The 21101-nt window shown below is 35.0% G+C and overlaps 1 long non-coding RNA gene across 1 annotated transcript in view; it reads right to left on the bottom strand.

Annotated features, from left to right (window-relative positions):
- Nucleotides 1-15181: 15181 nt before the first annotated feature.
- The window catches only part of LOC141390329 (uncharacterized), a 170789-nt gene continuing 164869 nt past the window's right edge, over nt 15182-21101 (bottom strand). The window contains exon 3 of the long non-coding RNA XR_012409324.1: nt 15182-15312. This is a non-coding gene — a long non-coding RNA (uncharacterized lncRNA). The remainder of the gene's footprint in view (nt 15313-21101) is intronic.

The following is a 21101-nucleotide window of genomic DNA, read 5'->3' as shown; positions in this document are numbered from 1 at the left end:
CGCTTTAATGCACACCCCATGGAACGGTACATTCTAATTTTCGGTGTTTTGAAGGGTTTAGCCTCATTATAACATCGAAATGGCTAAAATTTGATACATAGTCTTCGCTGTGGGTATAAAACTTTCCACCTGAAATTAGTCGGTATAGGTCAACGTCTACATATAGCTCCCATAGAAGGGCTCCGCCCAATTTTCGGTATTCTGAAGGTTTTAGCCTCATTATTCCACCTACAAAAATTTCCTTCAGAAATTTGTCGGTATACGTGCATGTTTTGGGGGGTAACCCCATAGAACGGTATATCTCAATTTTCGGTATATTGATGGTTTTAGCCTCATTATAACACGGAAATGGTTGCTAAATGGTACTTAGTCTTCTTTGAAGGTATAAAACATTTAACCTGAAATTTGTCGGTGTAGGTCCATGTCTTCATATAGCCGCCATAGAACGGTACCTCCCGATTTTCTACATATAGCTCGTTCTCCACCAAAATAGCTGATATTGGTATTAAGTTTTTGATAGAGGTATGAAACATTCCAGCCGAAATGTGCCGGCATAGGTCGACGTCCTCAAATACCCCCATAGCGCCGTACCTTCCGATTTACGGTATTTTGAAAGTTGTGGCCTCAATATACCACCGATATGACTGAAATTTAGTATTTAAATTGCCATGGGTGTATAAAATATTGCAGAAGAGAATTATCAGTATAAGCCCAAATAACCCCATAGAAGCGTACTTTCCGATTTTCGGTATTTTAAGGTTGTGTCATCAATATACCATCGAAACGGATTAAATTTAATATTTAATCTCTGTTGGTGGTATAAAACTTCCTACCTGAAAATTTCCTGTATTGTTCCATGTTTTATAATCCCCATGGAAAGATCCCTCCCAATTTTCGGTATTTTGAAAGTTTTAACCACAATATTCATTAGGAATAACTGCAATTTGGTATTTAGTCTTCGCTGGAGTTACGAAACTTTTCTCCAGAAATTTATCAGTACAGGTTTATACAGCCTCAATAGAACGGCGGTCCCGATGTTGTTAACTATACAAATCCAGAATATCCAGGTTTAGGTCTAGTCGGTTTTGCCAAATTTCGTGTATTTCGCTCAATTCGGAAAATTGTAAATATTGGTCCATGTTTTGGAAAGAACAAAAATGTCGCCCCCATATTAACTGTTTTGAAGAGAGTATTATCAGTTGAGATAAATGTACTACTCCTGCAATACAATTAAGAGTTTAGTACTTTCATAAATGTTCCCATTCACTTCAATACAGTTCGTGGTGGAGGGTATAAAAAGTTCGGCTTGGCCGAACTTAACGCTTTTCTTACTTGTTTAATTTAAAATTTTTCTCTTTTCTTCAAAAACTACTGAACTGATTTTCCTGAAATTTTCAGAGAATGTACAGCGATGGCCCCGGTGTAAATAGGCTACATATTTTGTTGAATTTCGGAAGGGGAGGGTTACCTACCCTATACCCTATTTCTTTGAAAATGCTACATCTTTATAGATAAAAATCAAATATCGTCCGCTGGTAATGGCATTGAGAACGGCTGGATCGATTTGGATAATTCTTTTATTGAAATATTCGCCATACCCCAACTTAGGTTTTTATGCAAAGTAAATATGACCACCCCCACTTTTTTCAATTTTATTATTTTTTTACAAAAACTACTGAACCAATTTCCCTGAAATTGTCAAGGAATGTACAAGGATGGCCCCCGGTGAAAATAGCCTACATATTTTGTTGAATTTCGGAAGGGGAGAGGTACTTCCCCTATACACTATATTTTTTTAATATTATATTTACAATAAGTACGAATGTATCGGTTTGGAAAATAATTTGCGAGACAATTGTAGTTATGTCTCCAAATTTACGTACTTTATTATTATTATCTTGCATCTAAAAAACTAGTGAACCGATTCTACTGAAATTTACATGCATGTACAGGGTTGACCCCCGGTCAAAATAGGCTGCATATTTTGTTTGATATTAAAAAAACGCTACATTTGCAATAATAACGAATGTGTCGGCTTGAATTTACGAATTAATCTAGGTACTTCTTTTGGGCTTAAAGACCCGATCACGCCTACTTTTTTAAAAATGTTATATCTCCAAAATACTAAACCGATTTTCATGAAATTTACAGCAAATGCTTAAGGTCTGCCGTGGCAATGTGTACTTTATGAATTTCAGAGGAGGTGGATTACCTTCCCACGCGTATCTTTTAAACGTTATATGTGTATGCCAAACTTATGATCAGTTTCAGCATTAATTTTGGGGAACAATGGGGTATGTCTCCGAACTTAGGTTGTGTCTCCGACATATTTGGAGCCAAAATGCCGGACTACGTCCACTTTTTTAAATACGTTATATCTTGAAAATTTATACCCACTACATTTATGCACACTCTTTTCAATACATTTTTTCAAAACTACTAAACCTAATTTCATGAAATTTTCAGAAAATATTCAGGAATGTGCCGTGGTCCAAAATGCTATCTACATATTTGTTGATGAATTTTGGGGTCCTGTTGTTTAATAATCGCTATATTTGCTAAACTTATGAATGCATCAGCTTGCAAAAAAAGGTTCGAGACACAAAAAGTTCTCATTAAAATTCAATACGACGGGCCAACAATGCGGATCCGGGTCTGATAGATAAGAATAAAAACGATTAAATTGTGACAATTGTTATATTAAATCATATTATCATGTCATATTAATTTTCTTTCTATTGAGTTCAAACTTAGGAGCAGACTTTTAATATCCTCCACCATGAAATATTCTGATCTAAACATAAGTAATTAATTAAATAATCGGTCATTCGGAACCATAAATGCCACATTATAAACAGTTTAGGCTGATAACTTAGATACCTCAAATCGAGAAAATTTCTGACCTATGAAACACTATGTTGTGCCAAGCGCCATTTGATATTTCCTTTGGAAAGTTTGACAGTTTTTAGCCTAAATATACTCAGTACAGTTTGACGTGGGTTGTTTACAGTGACTTGAAAAAATCATTTGCCACAAGATGGAATTTACTTGTGAAAATTTTCGTCTGCTCATTTTTCAAACCTTTCGACGTGGATTATCACGACAAAGCGCATCAATGGACTTAAATCTTTATATGGCGATGAAAAACCATCCTATAGCATTGTGAAAAATTGGTTTGCTGAATTCAATCGCGGCCGTCTATCGCTCGGAAACAAAGGTCGTGTAGGTGGTCCAAAAACGACAGTCGTGTCAGAAAACATTGCACTGTGGTTCCGTCAGTGGACAAAAATCGAAAAAGTGATGGCGAAAAATTTGATTGTAAATGACATAAATGTTCACTAAGCATATCAAATTTATAATATCCAGTATTATTTTTGTCAATTTACAGCGGTAATATGCTAAGTTAAGTCGAAGAAGTTGTGATTTGTATGTTGTGCCTTGAAAAAGTAGAATACATCCGCAAAGCATTCGTACGTTAGGTGCGAAATTATAAAACAATTAAAGAGGTAAATTTACAGTTTCCAAAATTAAAATGATAGCCGATGGTATTGGCAATGTTTTTACAAAAACACATACAGTATAATCACGATAATCCGGACACCACATGTTTCTGCGGTGTCCGGATTACCGAGTTGTAACAAAAAATATAATATTGTAAATTTAAATCATTAATAACGGACATTTACCTCTAAGGTAAACGAACTCATATTAAGCAAATATCACGGCTTTTGACCATTTTGGAGTACTTTTTCTGGCTACCAAATTGGAAGATATTTGTTCATAGTTTTTTTTTTCAAGGATATGATCTTCGTAGCCAACGTACGCATATTGGTTTCCCGAGTCCATGGGACATGAGTACCTCTCACGACACGATTGAATTTCAGAATTCAAATGCACTCATCTCATTCTCAGGAAATGTCTTCATCTCGTCGTCATTGTTTTATATAAATTTTATAGCCTACGAATAAGACAAAATGGAATTTAAATCTATTGGTTGCATAATTAAAAAAATACAGTACAACAATCCGTAGTTACCGGTGATTTTGAAAATCAAAGAAAGAAAATAAAAGGACCCATACGATTTTTTTAATAATTTATTGGAATTTCTATACAAGTTGTGGGATTCTCTAACGCATTTTTGATTACCGACAGAAATAGGTAAAATTAAAATTCTTATAAAATGCCGAAATTTGTCGGGAAATTGACCGATTTTTTCGGTAACCAAAAAATGCCTTAGAGAATCCCACTACTGATCTTTATTCGTTTTCTTCTTCAGTTTAAAACCCAATAAAAGTTATGTTATTAATTCCAACGCTGAACGGCAGAAAAATCATTCGAAACTCGAGATTTCGACCGAAAACTTTGAAAAACTATTTTTTTCTTAATTATACTTCAATTGATATTGCTAAGAACGAAAACGTCAATGAAATAAATAAAAATGTAATGCTATAGATAAGAAAAAAGAGGGATGTCCGGATTATCGAGGTAAGAAAAATATGTGTTGTCCGGATTACAGAGTCTACAATGTAAAAAATTCTAGTGTCCGGATTACCGCGTTGTCCGGATTAACGAGTGTCCGTATTATCGAGACAATACTGTATATTTATATTTCGTTTTCTAACTTGCCTAAAACTAAGTTCTTTGTAAATGACTTCTTCTGGTATTTTTAATATAATTCCTATTCCTTTTTTTAAATACAGGGGAAAGTCTCTAGCTTACGATGAAAAAATTGGCTTAACTCTAGTTTAGTAAAAACTCTCTCGCTGATCACGGGAATATACAATTTTCTTGGGGGACGGACCCGGTTATTTGACCCGAAAGTCCGGGTACCCGGGCCCTTTTCGACTTTTTGAGGGTTTTATGGAAAAACCCGGGTCCAAAAATCGACCCCATTCAAGTCACCACTTGTTGGATAGGTATTTTCATAAGCTTTCCAACGATAACCATTTTGTAGAACCGGGTCTACCGTCGCACAAGAAAATTTTATATTCCCGTAATCAGCGCAAAAATACCTACCTCTGGAGGAGAGTTTTTACTAAACTAGAGTCGTTCCAAAAAAATTCCAGCTGCCCCCATTCGCCACCCGGCAAGTTATCCCCCTTATACTACACCTGTAAAATCGTCAAAATTCCGAAAATCGAGGAGGTGTTTTGTTCACTCAGAAATCAAAATACAAAATTTCAAAAAAAAAAAAAACGGGGGGAAATTTTTTGTAAATTTTTAAAAATACCACAAATCGGGCGGTACTTTTATATAGAGACTATACCTAAATGTGGACCTACATCCACCAAAATTTTTTTCTATCTCTTTGTCTCGTTATAAACCTATGTTTAAAATTTGGAGGCGGTAGCTCGATTATAACTATTTTTGGCACTTCTTTCCATACAAGTGGGACCACTGTGCATTGATGCCGTGCCTGAACTGGTAATGCAGGATGGTCATGTGGCATACCGTGAGGTAGAAGCATACTTCGGGATTTCTTCCACCAGTATACATTTGATATTGCATTAATACCTGGGCGTTAAAAAATATCGTTCTGCTTGGATCCAGCACAATTTGACAATCGCTGAAAAAAGGCTCGTGACAATTGCTTCAAAGAAATTTTGAAAAAATATCGCGTTGCTTCAATCGACTTTTATAAGATCGTCACAGGTGACGAATCATAGGTGCATGCATGTGAGCCCGAAACAAAGCAGCAATCGGCCGTGTTGGTCTTCGAAGAAGAGCCAAATCCAATGAAATTTGTTCATGGAAGAAGCACTTCGAAGCAAATGGTCGCCAGTTTCTTTGGCAAAACTGGTCATGTGGCGGCTATTCCGCTTGAGCTAGATAGGACGGTCAATTCGCAAATCGTAAAAGAGAGGAGTAATGCGAACTCTCACGCATCGATTCAAACCAGCGCCTTTTTGACATGGCAAAACGTGGAATTGATGGGCCATTCGCTGTATATCCCTCAATTGTCAACGATTTTCTTCGCCAGAAGATGCTGTTAAAGCGCTGAAAAATTAATTTGAGCGCATGCAAATTGTATAAATCATGCTGGAGAATACATTCGAAATCCCTCGTATATATTAAAAAGTGGTCAATTTGGACCGAAAATGTAGGTAAAAACTGTAATATTCCTGAAATCGAGGGGTAACGTTATATGGAGGCTATACAAAACATGGACATATGCCCAACATTTTTGGTGGAGAAATTTTTTGATAGCTGGGAACCCTAAGTGCGGAATTACAATCAATCTAGTGCCGAATTACCACCAATCTATGCCGAAAAATTAGTTAAAAAAATAAAATACCCTTATATGGGGGATATACTGAAATGGAAGCTTTAATGCGAAATTGCGGGCAATTTAGACCGAAAATTTAGATATACACTTTAAATTATCTGACATCAGACGGTACCGGTATATGGAGACTATTCCAAAAAGCGGAGATATCTCTACAATTTTTGGAGGAGAGATTGTTAGTTCTGAGAACCCTAAGTGTAAATTTACAGTTAATTTGGTCAGAGAATCTTAAACATTTATTTGTTCATAGTTTTTTTTTTCAAGGATATGATCTTCGTAGCCAACGTACGCATATTGGTTTCCCGAGTCCATGGGACATGAGTACCTCTCACGACACGATTGAATTTCAGAATTCAAATGCACTCATCTCATTCTCAGGAAATGTCTTCATCTCGTCGTCATTGTTTTATATAAATTTTATAGCCTACGAATAAGACAAAATGGAATTTAAATCTATTGGTTGCATAATTAAAAAAATACAGTACAACAATCCGTAGTTACCGGTGATTTTGAAAATCAAAGAAAGAAAATAAAAGGACCCATACGATTTTTTTAATAATTTATTGGAATTTCTATACAAGTTGTGGGATTCTCTAACGCATTTTTGATTACCGACAGAAATAGGTAAAATTAAAATTCTTATAAAATGCCGAAATTTGTCGGGAAATTGACCGATTTTTTCGGTAACCAAAAAATGCCTTAGAGAATCCCACTACTGATCTTTATTCGTTTTCTTCTTCAGTTTAAAACCCAATAAAAGTTATGTTATTAATTCCAACGCTGAACGGCAGAAAAATCATTCGAAACTCGAGATTTCGACCGAAAACTTTGAAAAACTATTTTTTTCTTAATTATACTTCAATTGATATTGCTAAGAACGAAAACGTCAATGAAATAAATAAAAATGTAATGCTATAGATAAGAAAAAAGAGGGATGTCCGGATTATCGAGGTAAGAAAAATATGTGTTGTCCGGATTACAGAGTCTACAATGTAAAAAATTCTAGTGTCCGGATTACCGCGTTGTCCGGATTAACGAGTGTCCGTATTATCGAGACAATACTGTATATTTATATTTCGTTTTCTAACTTGCCTAAAACTAAGTTCTTTGTAAATGACTTCTTCTGGTATTTTTAATATAATTCCTATTCCTTTTTTTAAATACAGGGGAAAGTCTCTAGCTTACGATGAAAAAATTGGCTTAACTCTAGTTTAGTAAAAACTCTCTCGCTGATCACGGGAATATACAATTTTCTTGGGGGACGGACCCGGTTATTTGACCCGAAAGTCCGGGTACCCGGGCCCTTTTCGACTTTTTGAGGGTTTTATGGAAAAACCCGGGTCCAAAAATCGACCCCATTCAAGTCACCACTTGTTGGATAGGTATTTTCATAAGCTTTCCAACGATAACCATTTTGTAGAACCGGGTCTACCGTCGCACAAGAAAATTTTATATTCCCGTAATCAGCGCAAAAATACCTACCTCTGGAGGAGAGTTTTTACTAAACTAGAGTCGTTCCAAAAAAATTCCAGCTGCCCCCATTCGCCACCCGGCAAGTTATCCCCCTTATACTACACCTGTAAAATCGTCAAAATTCCGAAAATCGAGGAGGTGTTTTGTTCACTCAGAAATCAAAATACAAAATTTCAAAAAAAAAAAAAACGGGGGGAAATTTTTTGTAAATTTTTAAAAATACCACAAATCGGGCGGTACTTTTATATAGAGACTATACCTAAATGTGGACCTACATCCACCAAAATTTTTTTCTATCTCTTTGTCTCGTTATAAACCTATGTTTAAAATTTGGAGGCGGTAGCTCGATTATAACTATTTTTGGCACTTCTTTCCATACAAGTGGGACCACTGTGCATTGATGCCGTGCCTGAACTGGTAATGCAGGATGGTCATGTGGCATACCGTGAGGTAGAAGCATACTTCGGGATTTCTTCCACCAGTATACATTTGATATTGCATTAATACCTGGGCGTTAAAAAATATCGTTCTGCTTGGATCCAGCACAATTTGACAATCGCTGAAAAAAGGCTCGTGACAATTGCTTCAAAGAAATTTTGAAAAAATATCGCGTTGCTTCAATCGACTTTTATAAGATCGTCACAGGTGACGAATCATAGGTGCATGCATGTGAGCCCGAAACAAAGCAGCAATCGGCCGTGTTGGTCTTCGAAGAAGAGCCAAATCCAATGAAATTTGTTCATGGAAGAAGCACTTCGAAGCAAATGGTCGCCAGTTTCTTTGGCAAAACTGGTCATGTGGCGGCTATTCCGCTTGAGCTAGATAGGACGGTCAATTCGCAAATCGTAAAAGAGAGGAGTAATGCGAACTCTCACGCATCGATTCAAACCAGCGCCTTTTTGACATGGCAAAACGTGGAATTGATGGGCCATTCGCCGTATATCCCTCAATTGTCAACGATTTTCTTCGCCAGAAGATGCTGTTAAAGCGCTGAAAAATTAATTTGAGCGCATGCAAATTGTATAAATCATGCTGGAGAATACATTCGAAATCCCTCGTATATATTAAAAAGTGGTCAATTTGGACCGAAAATGTAGGTAAAAACTGTAATATTCCTGAAATCGAGGGGTAACGTTATATGGAGGCTATACAAAACATGGACATATGCCCAACATTTTTGGTGGAGAAATTTTTTGATAGCTGGGAACCCTAAGTGCGGAATTACAATCAATCTAGTGCCGAATTACCACCAATCTATGCCGAAAAATTAGTTAAAAAAATAAAATACCCTTATATGGGGGATATACTGAAATGGAAGCTTTAATGCGAAATTGCGGGCAATTTAGACCGAAAATTTAGATATACACTTTAAATTATCTGACATCAGACGGTACCGGTATATGGAGACTATTCCAAAAAGCGGAGATATCTCTACAATTTTTGGAGGAGAGATTGTTAGTTCTGAGAACCCTAAGTGTAAATTTACAGTTAATTTGGTCAGAGAATCTTAAACATTTAAACTAGGTAAAATGGGGTAAATCGGGCATTATATGGCGACTATACCAAAACCTGGACCCATGTTCGCAACATTTGGTAGAGAATTTTTATTTATATATTGAACAATTTAGTATAATTGCAAATTACACTAAACTTATACTAGCAATTACGTAGGAATTTAACATATGTTGAAGAGCATGTTTGGGGTATTATAAAGCGGGACCTTTTGTTTTTTAACACTAACCTTAAACGCATTTCGATAAAGTGAACTGTTTTAGAACGGTTCACCGAGGGATTTTAAAAATTATTATTTGCGCGGAAATGGTGGTCACTGTAAAGTTAAAAAATAGGGAAAAATGCCTTGAAGCAAACACGCACAGATTAAAACTTAGAAAAAGTTAAAGAATACACTTAATACATTAAGTTTCCAATATATAATTGTTGCGAATTGTCACTGGATGCTGATATTTTGAAGCAAATAAACTAAGATTTTTTAGATAATATAATTTTTATTTTTTCCTCATATTATATTATGAATATTATTGCTTCGACCTTCACGCATAGGCTTCATTTTATTTCTCACGATGTCTGGATGCTGTTGTAATTTTTTTTTTAATATTTTTTGTAAGCTTAAGCGCTATTATTTTAAAAATGCGTAAAATTTTTCGCAAATCCAAGACTAAATTGATTTGCGAAAAATCAATTTTTTGGCAAAATTGTACGCATTTTTAAAATAATAGCGCTTATGCTTACAAAAAATATTTCAGGAGTATTTTGACATCATCGCAAATGGTACAAATTCAGTTAACGGCAATGACCTATAACAGCTTATTATATATTTTTTTAAATTTTTTCTAAATTTATAAATTAATTCGGTCATATCTTTTGCGCGCAACGGCCAATGTTAGTTACAAAAACATATTTGCAATGACCATTTTTTTCTTTATCTATGTACCAAAAATCATTGATGTAGTATCAAAAAATTTTTGGATTTTTTTTAATGGAAAACTCGATTTTAACATTTTTCCCCATATTTAAAGAAGCACTAGCACTAAGGACGGACATGTATATATACACGCAAAAAAAAAACGGCCTCTCTAACATAGGTCCCAAACATATTTTGCAGCAAACATATATATGTTTGCAACAGTCCCAAACATAATATATGTTTGGGTCTGCAAACAAATTTATGTTTGGGTGCAAACATATATATGTTTGGATGCAAACATATATATGTTTGGGTGCAAACAAATTTATGTTTGGTTGCAAACATATATATGTTTGGGTGCAAACAAATTTATGTTTGGGTGCAAACAATTTAAATGTTTGGGTGCAAATAAATACAAACCCAAAAGCCACAACAAAAAAAAAAAACAAACACATGCACCAGTGGGCGCTTACTGAGAGCAAGGGAGTGTAAAATTCAATGTAAAACACTTTGAAATGTATGCTCATTTGCTCTCAGTAAGAACTCATTGGCTATATCTATAGCAGGGTCGAGCTTCTTTGCTTAGACCGTATAGTGAGGGCGCCCACTGAGTTGTTTTTGCATTTGCTTCTCTCTCTCACGTACAGTGTAAATGAATGAAAACAAACAAAAACATAAAGTGGTTGTTGCTTTTTTCACTCATACGTTCATACATGTCTTCGCTTTGGCTGTATTTCTGTGGTCGTCGCTGCTCTATAGTATACACACAAATGTTGTGGTTGTTTACTGAAAGGCAAAACAACAACAAACACATGGGACATACAAAATTCCAAAGAAATACATAACACAATTTAAAAAACTGATTGACATAATTTGTAAATAGTTACACTTTTAAAAAGAAAAAATGTATAGTAACGTAGTTGAACGCTTCTCCTTAGTTGTGAAATAAAACAAATTTTCCTCATAGTTGAAATCATCAGCGGGGAATCGGCATCTGGAATCAAATGATTATGTAATGTAATAAATAAATATGGATATGCCATATTTCAAATACACATAAGTACGTATGTATGTAATTACCAATATTAAATGCGATTTCTTACTTGTCCATTCAACTTTCCGATTCAATTATAAAATGTATTGGGCATTTAATTTACTAAAAAGCACAATTTCTTTAAGAAAACACTGATTTATTCACTCACTTTACCATCTTGACACTACGCCGGCAACTAAAACACTGAAGAAAGAAAAAACAAAATAATTCATACCATTTCTTCTTATCATCTTCGCCAGCTACGTTGGTTAACAACAACAAAACAAGAAACACACGAGTTTGACGCATACACGCCATCAAAGCACCAAAGACCCCTTCTTCGCTTCTACGTCTTCTATTATACAATACACACAACTCTAATAAAACAGCATTCCGCAGCCGCGAGAGCACTGTTATACTCTCGTTGACAAACATCCTCTCTCCACCCATGACAAAGATGTTCTAACATAAAAAATATGTTTTACCCAAACATATCAAATTGATATATGTTACAAAATGTTGCAAACATATATTTGTTTGGACCCAAACATATTATGTTTGGATCCAAACATATATTTGTTTGCAACCGGTCCCAAACATATATTTGTTTGGATCCAAACATATTTTTAACATAAATTTTTCTGCGTGTAGACACCGACCTAATCAAGAATATATGTATATAGTTTTTATTTTTAAAGTAAGACCCAGCTTAACCACAGATTTGTTGTTTTCAAATTTTAAAAACAACAAGTTTTTAAAGTGGGGTAGTTAAAATTGATTTACTTAGGGAAGGACAGAGAATACTAGTTTCGTCCAACGCCACTTGGACTCATCAGTTCCCTTAGTTCTTTGCATTGCAGAAAAGAACTCTTCCCCATTTTATGACGACTCGAGCTCAAGATTAAATGTGACTGACGAATTCGTTTAAATGCGAATTCAACAGAAACACTCAAAAACTCTCGTAGCCGCATATGCAAACTACTCCCACTGTTATGCGTCTCCACAATGCAGAGAGTCATCATAACTACGTTGATAGTTTGTCGAAAATAACAACAAACAAATCGTCCACCGTGCTGTGTGTCTATTTTAGATTCACTTTGGCAGTTTTGTTGTGATGTGTGTTTACTTTTTATTTTTAAAGTAAGACCCAGCTTAACCACAGATTTGTTGTTTTCAAATTTTAAAAACAACAAGTTTTTTATATGTATATAGTTTAAAAGGATCGCAAATGATTTAAATGCGTTGCAAACGGAACTATGATGTAGGGTATAAAAATGGAAAAATTGGATTGGATACATCATTGCAAAGGTGACATTTTCTACATTCATTGACAGGCTTTTCTTCTGCGCATTTCGAAGCCAGAATATTATGTGAACATCACCAACATCAATAGGCTCCTTTTTCTTTGGGACCCCATCTCCACCCAAAATTTCGTGGCGTTCCGACCTCTAGTGTGAGGTTAGGTTTAAAATAGATTCAAGAGGCGCTCTTTGGCATGAGAACGGTATCCCTTATCTCTTCAGAGATGTAAGTGGAAATTTTCCTTTGTAATTTTTTGAAAAAAATGTGCTAACGAACACAGTTCCATGAAATTGTGTTTTATTTTTTTAATATATTTATTTTTTTAATGTATCACAAATATAATTAATTCTACATAATTACATTCCGAATGCAGCATATAAAGTGTGTGGTTCATATATCAAATACGTGTCATATTTTAATGACTTTCAACCACTATTGCCACATTCTTAATTCTAGCATTAAAAATGCCAACCGAATTTAATAACTAAAATTTAATCACCAAATTGTTTGCTCACTCATTTTTCACAAACTAAAATGCGGCTCTTAAAACAATACAGAATATTTATTTAATTAATAATAAATAAACCAAACTAAACCACATTTTCAACTAAATTCTAAATTAGTAGCAACAATTAAGAAACCGCAACGACAAGAGGAAACAAGTGTTCTATCTGCCAATTGTATATAAAGTGCATTGTCATAATGTTCAAATATCCGATGTTGGACCAAACAGTGCACTTTTTGCCAATCTAAAATAAATTACAATGCAAATCGAACAATAACAACAGCATGGCAAGATAAAGCTAACGAAAAAAAGGCAATGTGTTGTTTTTTTGTGTTATGTTTTCCTGTCGAAATTCCGTTTACAATCTAAACAAATGTTGAAATTATGCAAATATCGAATGAAAATTTAATTAGACTCTTGTGCAAAATTCAAACGTGTAGACCAGCTCATTTAAAATGCAATCGAGAAAAAACACATACACACACACTCACAAACATAATTATTTAAGCCGTGTCATAATATTTTTTTAAATAGCCCTCAGAAAACCTTAACTGAATTTGCTATGTAAATTCCATTGAGTTCAATTATTAAGTAGTGATTTTTTTGCTAATGACGCCATTTAAAATATTTTATTAACTTTTGATATTTTTACTGTCCAAATGGCTTACGTGGTACGTATGTATGTATTTCTGAATGTCATTTTTCATTTTTGTTATCTTATTAACTATTCATAATATTAATGTGAAAAAGTGTAAATTTTATCAGCCACCTGGTTCTTATGCACTATTGAAAAATAAAATATTAGGGATTTGAATTTGGACACTTAAAAAATTATTTAGTTTAAAGCAAATGTGAAGGATGTTTAAAAATATGTACTATTTTATATATCGTGTCAAAAATATCAAACCTTCTTGAAAGCCAAACAGATTAAACATTTTATGAAACAAATTACATAATAGCCCGCTTCTACATATAATTCCCAGAAATTGAATATCCTTTTACTGTGTCCATTGAAATGCATTAGGCCATAGTTGCAATATTGAGCGTTCATATGTGTATATCGAGAACTCTATGCGCCAGCCACCATTTCACCTGCAAAGCATTTATTCATTTGCGAAATCAAAATACGAATTACACATAATCAGCTAACAGTCCAAAACAGACAGGTAGAAAAGCATTGCAATTTGCGAAAGTAAATAATTCCGATAATACTCCCAGGCCATATCTTCATTGCACAAATGCGTGTCAATACGACATCGAGTATTAATGCACACATACGGCTCTTCCCCTCTGCTACGCATAAAAATCCTGAATTATGTGTGAGTCAATGGTGTGTGTTCAGTGTATCAATAGACCAGGTAAATACGTGCTTCGACAGCAACCACTTAATAAATATTGTCGTACAGTGGACAATTATGGTGATTAAAGCCTTTGTTTGCTTGCAAATCGGAGATTTCTGTATAATATTTTTCTAGGCATAGATGAGGTTCGAATATTGTTCCACTTCTATGGATACCTCCTACACAAAATGTAGTTTAAGGACTGGTAGCCCTTATTACCCAGGTACAGTTTCTGACGTAATTCCATATACAGAAAAAAATTTAGCCATTTGATAAAAAAAATTCAAGGATTCAGTCAAAATGTATCGATTTTCCGGCGATAAAAAATTGTCTATACTGACAAAATTCGATAAAATTATTTGATCAGAGTACAAATACAGTTAGATAAAATAAAATTGTTGTATTGACTAAAAAATTTATCGATTTTTTTATTTTGAACTGATAAAATATTTCACATATTGACAAAAATATTTATCAAAATATTCCACATTGCGCATTATAAAAACAAAATATTTTATGGATTAAAAAATTGTTGAACTCATTTTTCTTTTGCAATCAATAAAAAAATGTTCATATTTACAATTATTTTGTTGTTTTTTATTAAATACAAACCCAATCGCCAAAGAAGGTACATACACACACATTTATAAATATTGGCGGTTATTTATTTAATTGAAACGCATAGAAATGTCAAACACAAAAGCAACAACAGACGCATAGGTACATAAAAAATTACATACAAGAAATAACAGATCAAAGAAAGAAATCGGAATGGAATAATTAATAACAGAAGTAAATAATTATTTAGTGCCACACTTCAATTTTAATAAAAGAAAACAAATAAATCACTTTTAAATATAAAATACAGGGAACATAGTTGAACGCTTCTCGTCAGTTGTGAAACACATTCTTCTGCCACATTGAAAATCATCAGCGGAAAATGGGTATCTGTAATGTGAGAAACATATAAAATATGTGAGAAACATAAAAAATATATATAAATATATAAAATGTATTGATGTTATTACCAATATGACATGCAGTTGATTCTCTGTCCAATAAAATACTCTTATTCTTCTTTTTCAGATTAGTGGATTCAGTTATAAAATTAAGTTCCAGTCATAAAATGTATTGGACATTTAATTTACTTTATGAAAACACACAAACCCTGATTTATTTCTGCGCTACCGATCCACTCGACGACTGCTTTAAAAAAACTGCCACAATAAACCAAACTACTGGTTAAAAATGTTATCTGCCTTTCTTAACCCACTTAGGGCCGAGAATTTTTTTTGCGAGAAAACTTATAATTTTATTTTGATGATATTTTTGAGACATTCTAAGTATTTTTTAAAAATAACTTTTTTCTCTAATACGTATAGTTTTCCTGCTATCGGGTCTTATTTTAAAAGTGCCGAAACTTTTAAGTGTAATATAGGTGTATTCTTACATGCCAATCCCTTCGTATTTGAATCCGAAAATACTCTTACTACATTCCTAACAAATCCCTGACTTAAGATGAATGTAGCATTTATGATTACATTTTTATTGCATAATTAAAATTATTTATTTAAATTATTCCTCAAAATCTAAAATTACCAAAAGGTCGATTTTTTTTAATTGCTTGCGTTTTAGGCCAATTGCGGGGAAATGCAGAGGCCAAATAAAGCTTTATAAACATGGAATGATAGATAACAGACAATACTATAAGAAAATACAAAAAAGTCCATAAACATTTGCGAAAATGTCCGAGTTTTACGTCAAATGTTGCAACCGTTTTGGTGGCGTTTAAACGGCCAGTGGCTTTATGTGGGATAACCACCAAACATAACAAAACATGAGAACTTCATATTAGGTTCATAAAAAACAGAAACAAAACAAGTAAAAAAGCATTAAGTTCGGCCGGGCCGAACTTTTCATACCCTCCACCATAAAATATTCATTCCTGTCCCCAACTTTAAGTGAGTACGTTAAAATGTCAGATAATGTACATAAAATGCTTCATTCAGGAGGCCCTTTTTTATGGTGCCTATATCTAACTGTTGACAATTTTTGGTGGGCTAGAAATTGGGAGGTGCTGTTATATAGGGGTTATAATAAAACATGGGTCTATGTTGAGAGTTTTTGATGGGAGCCTTTAATGTCAAATAACTCCTAATTCGGTTAAAAAATTTAGATAGAATCTTCAAAATATCGAAAATCAAATTACAGAAAGTTCGTCCAAAAATAAAGCTAAGGTACGGAAAATCGGGAGGTTTGTTTTGGGACTATACAAAAACATGGACCTACGTTCGGTTAAACATTTTAAGTAAAATCCTCAAAGTACCGAAAATCGGGAAGTATCGTTATATTGGGGCTATGTTGAAAATTGTTGATGCAGATGCGTGGTGACCACTACAACCTTCAAATGTCAAATTACAGTTAGTTCTGTTAAAAATTGTAGCTAAAATGGCCAAATTACTGAAAATCGGGAGGTACCGTTATATGGGGGCTTTCTTGACAATTTTTGGTGGAGAGGTGTGGTGACCACTAAGAATTTAAAATGTTCAAATTACAGATAATTCGGTTAAAACTTGTTGGTAAAATTCTCAAAATACCTGAAATCGGGCAGTAACGTTATATGGGGGCTAATCCAAAACATGGACCTATGCCCACTAGTTATATAAGTTTATTGACATTTAAGAATCCTAAATGTCAATTGATAGCTAAATCGGTCTGAAAATGTAGATAAAAACGTCAAAATGTCGTAAATCGGGGGTACCGTTATATGGGTGCTATACCAACACGTGGACCTAGGTCCACAACTTTTGTTATATAAATTTAGTTACACTTAAGAACCCTAAATGTCAAATTATAGCTAAATCGGTCTGAACATGTAGCTAAAAACGTCAAAATACCGTAAATCGGGGGGTACCGTTATATGGGGGCTATACCAAAACGTGGACCGATATAGCCCATCATCGAACTTGACCTGCCTGCAAACAAAAGACGCATTTTCCCAAAATTTCAGCGTCCTATCTCCATTTTTGTGGATGCTAGAGTGATTACCACAGACGGACGGACGGACGGACGGACGGACGGACGTGCTCAGATCGACTTAGAATTTTACCCTGATCAAGAATATATATACTTTATAGGGTCGCAAATGAGTATTTCAATGCGTTACAAACGGAAAAACAAACTTAATATACCCTCCATACTATGGTGGAGGGTATAAAAAAAACAAGTAAGAACGGCGTTAAGTTCGGCGGGGCCGAACTTGTTATACCCTCCACCACAAGTTGTATTGAAATAAAATGGAATAATTAGTTTTCTTTCGTGTATGAAGAAGACTTAATACTAAATTTCAGCAATTTCGGTAAAACAATGTGAGGCACCATTCTATGGGGGCTATTTCAAAACGTCGATCAATACCGACAAATTTCTGACGGAAAGTTTTTAGGCTCAATGAAGACTAAGTACCAAATTTCCTATATTACGGTAAGAGAATGTGGCTAAAACTTAAAAAATACCGAAAATCAAGAAGTTAGCTTCTATGCGGATATAGGAAGACGTGGACCTATACTGATAATACTCTTCTGGAATATTTTATAACTCTTGGAAGACGAAATAACGAATTTCAGCCATTTCGGTTGGATATTGACGTCACAATCTTCAGTATTACGAAAATCGGGAGGTACCGTTCTATGGGGGCTATATCGAAACGTGGACCTATACCGACGAATTTTAGTCAGAAATGGGGCAATATGAAAGCGTGGACCTGTGCAGACATATTTCTGGCGAACAGTTTTATATCACATTGAAGACTAAATACCAAATTTTAGCCATTTTGGTGGAATATTGAAGACACAACCTTCAAAATACGAAAAATTGGGAGGTACCTTTCCATGGGGGCTATATGAAGGCGTGGACCTATACCGACAAATTTAAAGGGGAAGCTTGAGTACCCCCGACGAAGTCTAAATACCAAATTCCAGCCATTTCGGTGGAATATTGAGGCCACAACGTTCAAAATACCGAAAATCGGGAGGTACCGTTCTATGGGGGCTATATGAAGGCATGGACCGATACCGACAAAGTTCTGGGAGAAAGTTTTATACCACCAACGTTGACTAAGTACCAAATTTCAGCCATTTCGGTGTGATAATGAAGCTAAAACCTTTAAAATACCGAAAATCGGGAGGTACCGTTCTATGGGGGCTATATGAAGGTGTGGACCGATAACGACGAAATTCGAGGGAAAAGTTTTATAACCCCAAAGAAGACTACGTACCAAATTTCAGCCATTTTGGTAGGATAATGAAGCTAAAACCTTAAAAATACCGAAAATCGGGAGGTACCGTTCTATGGGGGCTATATGAAGGTGTAAACCGATAAAGACGAAATTCGAGGGAAAAGTTTTATACCCCTAAAGAAGACTACGTACCAAATTTCAGCCATTTTGGTGGGATAATGAAGCTAAAACCTTAAAAATACCGAAAATCGGGAGGTACCGTTCTATGGGGGCTATATCAAAACGTGGACCGATATATCCCATTTTCAATACCAACCATCCTGCAAGTAATAAAAACTTCTGTGCCAAATTTGGACTTTCTATCTTTAAAAATGCGAGCTGTATCTTGATTTCAACAGACAGACAGACGGACGGACGGACAGACGGACATGGTCAAATCGACATAGAATTTTATGCTGATCAATAATATATATACTTTATAGGGTCTCCGACGAATATTTCGATGTGTTACAAACGGAATGACAAATTTAATTATACCCTCCATATGGTGGAGGGTATAACAAACACATCATCCCTCCACGCCGCAAAAATTCCTTCACCATGTTTTGAAACAAACATTGCAACGACACACGACTCTCAAGAAAAAAACACAACACATTGTTGTAGCACAAAGTCTCTCTATGCCGTAAAAAGTTTTTTCTCTCGCTCTTGAGAGTAATTTCAATAAATTTTTTGTTTGAAATCGTTTGTCGATCGCTTTTTAGTAACATTTTCATGTTTGATAAACATTTTCTCAATACATTCGTAATATTTTATCGCCATTTGACAAGAATATAGTGATAAAGCTTTAAATCAAAATTTCCGGGGTGGCTTTTTTTGTGTACGTCCTGAGATAATTGATGATTTAATGTTACTTACTTACTTAGCTGGCCCATTGCAGAACATTTGTTCGATAGCACAGTGGATCCACCCATTGGCCAAAAATAAAAAAATGAATGTCAAAATTTTGGTACAACATCTGGCAACTCTGTCAGCTATGACATGGACCTTTTTAAATATATATTAGTTTTTGTTTGATTCGAACGCGATATTATTAAGAATAGCTTCAAAAGACAGAACATTTGACTAATATTTTTTGTTGTGAGTACAACCTATATTTTAAGTGCAAGTAAATATATTCAAAATATCGCGAAACTAATACGTATAGCAAAATATTATAGTGGATTTTGAAAGAGGAGGTAATAGCTTAGTTTTCATTACAAAATAGTGTTTTAGCGTGTTGTGGAATTCTAGTTAGCTGCATATTTTCTTAGCGTATTTTGTAATGCCAATTCGATCATATACTTAAATTTGACCTAAGCTTTTAGTCATGATGCCCACCAGTGCCCACCTCGGGAATAATTTTCCAAAGTAGGTCATGGGTTTAAGAGTATTCAGTATTAAAATCAGCTGCCATCTAGTGCCAGACTATAAACGGTGGGTCGCTGACTAAAGCTGCCCTATAATAGGGTTTCTACGGGTATATTCGCGTATAACTCTGTTATCTGACCACGTACATTAACATAATTGGCATCAGTGGCAAGATGAAGAAATCTTCTTCCAAATAAGTCTTACGTTGGCGGTAAGTGCCTTCCAGGAAGAACGCTGTATGATCTATATTAAACATTTTGCAAATTTTTCAGACAAAAATATTGATTTTTTTAATCCGCTAAATTGGTTGGATTTTATGTTGTTTTGGTGATTGTTTTGTTTCCCTAAGCGCATTTTTGTATCATTAGATAATCGGGACCTTTGTTCATGTAATTTTGTATTTACCGCCTAAAACAAATTTTACCGTATACCCCCTCCAGAGGGGAAAGGGGGGAGAATGTCACGCTCGTGGTTTCTTAAAACACTCTTCGCAGCAGCACAAAGCTGTAACCGGCGCATTGGCTTGATTTTTACACTCTAAATATTTTTGGCCACTTTCTCCATACAAGTGGATCCACTGTGCATAGACCGAACTAAGAAAAGATCTCCAATTCTCTCTGTTTCGTGCTTCGCTTTTTAGAATACCGCGCCTTGTCATCTCATCATCCACTTGTTTGCGCCATCTATTCTTTGGCCTGCCAATTCTGCGTGCACCGCCATGTGGCTCGAATTTATACGCATTTTTAGCGGGTTCATCATCGCTCATTCTTATTATATGGCCTAGCCAACGCACTCGCTGCATCTCGATACGTTTAACAATATTGATGTCGTTGTATAGCAGATACAGCTCGTGGTTCATGCGACGTCGATATTCACCGTCAACGCAGTTTGGTCCGTAGAACCTTCGAAGAATTTTTCTCTCAAACACACCAAGCACTGCCTTATCTGCTTGCGCAAGTACTCAGGCTTCGGAACCATACATCAGCACGGGTAGTATCAGTGTTTTGTAAAGCGTTATTTTTGTTTGACGAGTTGTGGCTTTGTTTTTAAAGTGCTTACTTAAGCCAAAGTAGCATCTGTTGGCCAATACAAT

Source organism: Musca autumnalis, unplaced genomic scaffold (genome assembly GCF_047663935.1).
Source record: "Musca autumnalis isolate F117 unplaced genomic scaffold, ASM4766393v1 scaffold_1, whole genome shotgun sequence".
Taxonomy (NCBI): Eukaryota; Metazoa; Arthropoda; class Insecta; order Diptera; family Muscidae; genus Musca; species Musca autumnalis.
The sequence above is the reverse complement of the archived record's forward strand: the minus strand, read 5'-3'. Positions and strand labels throughout refer to the sequence as shown.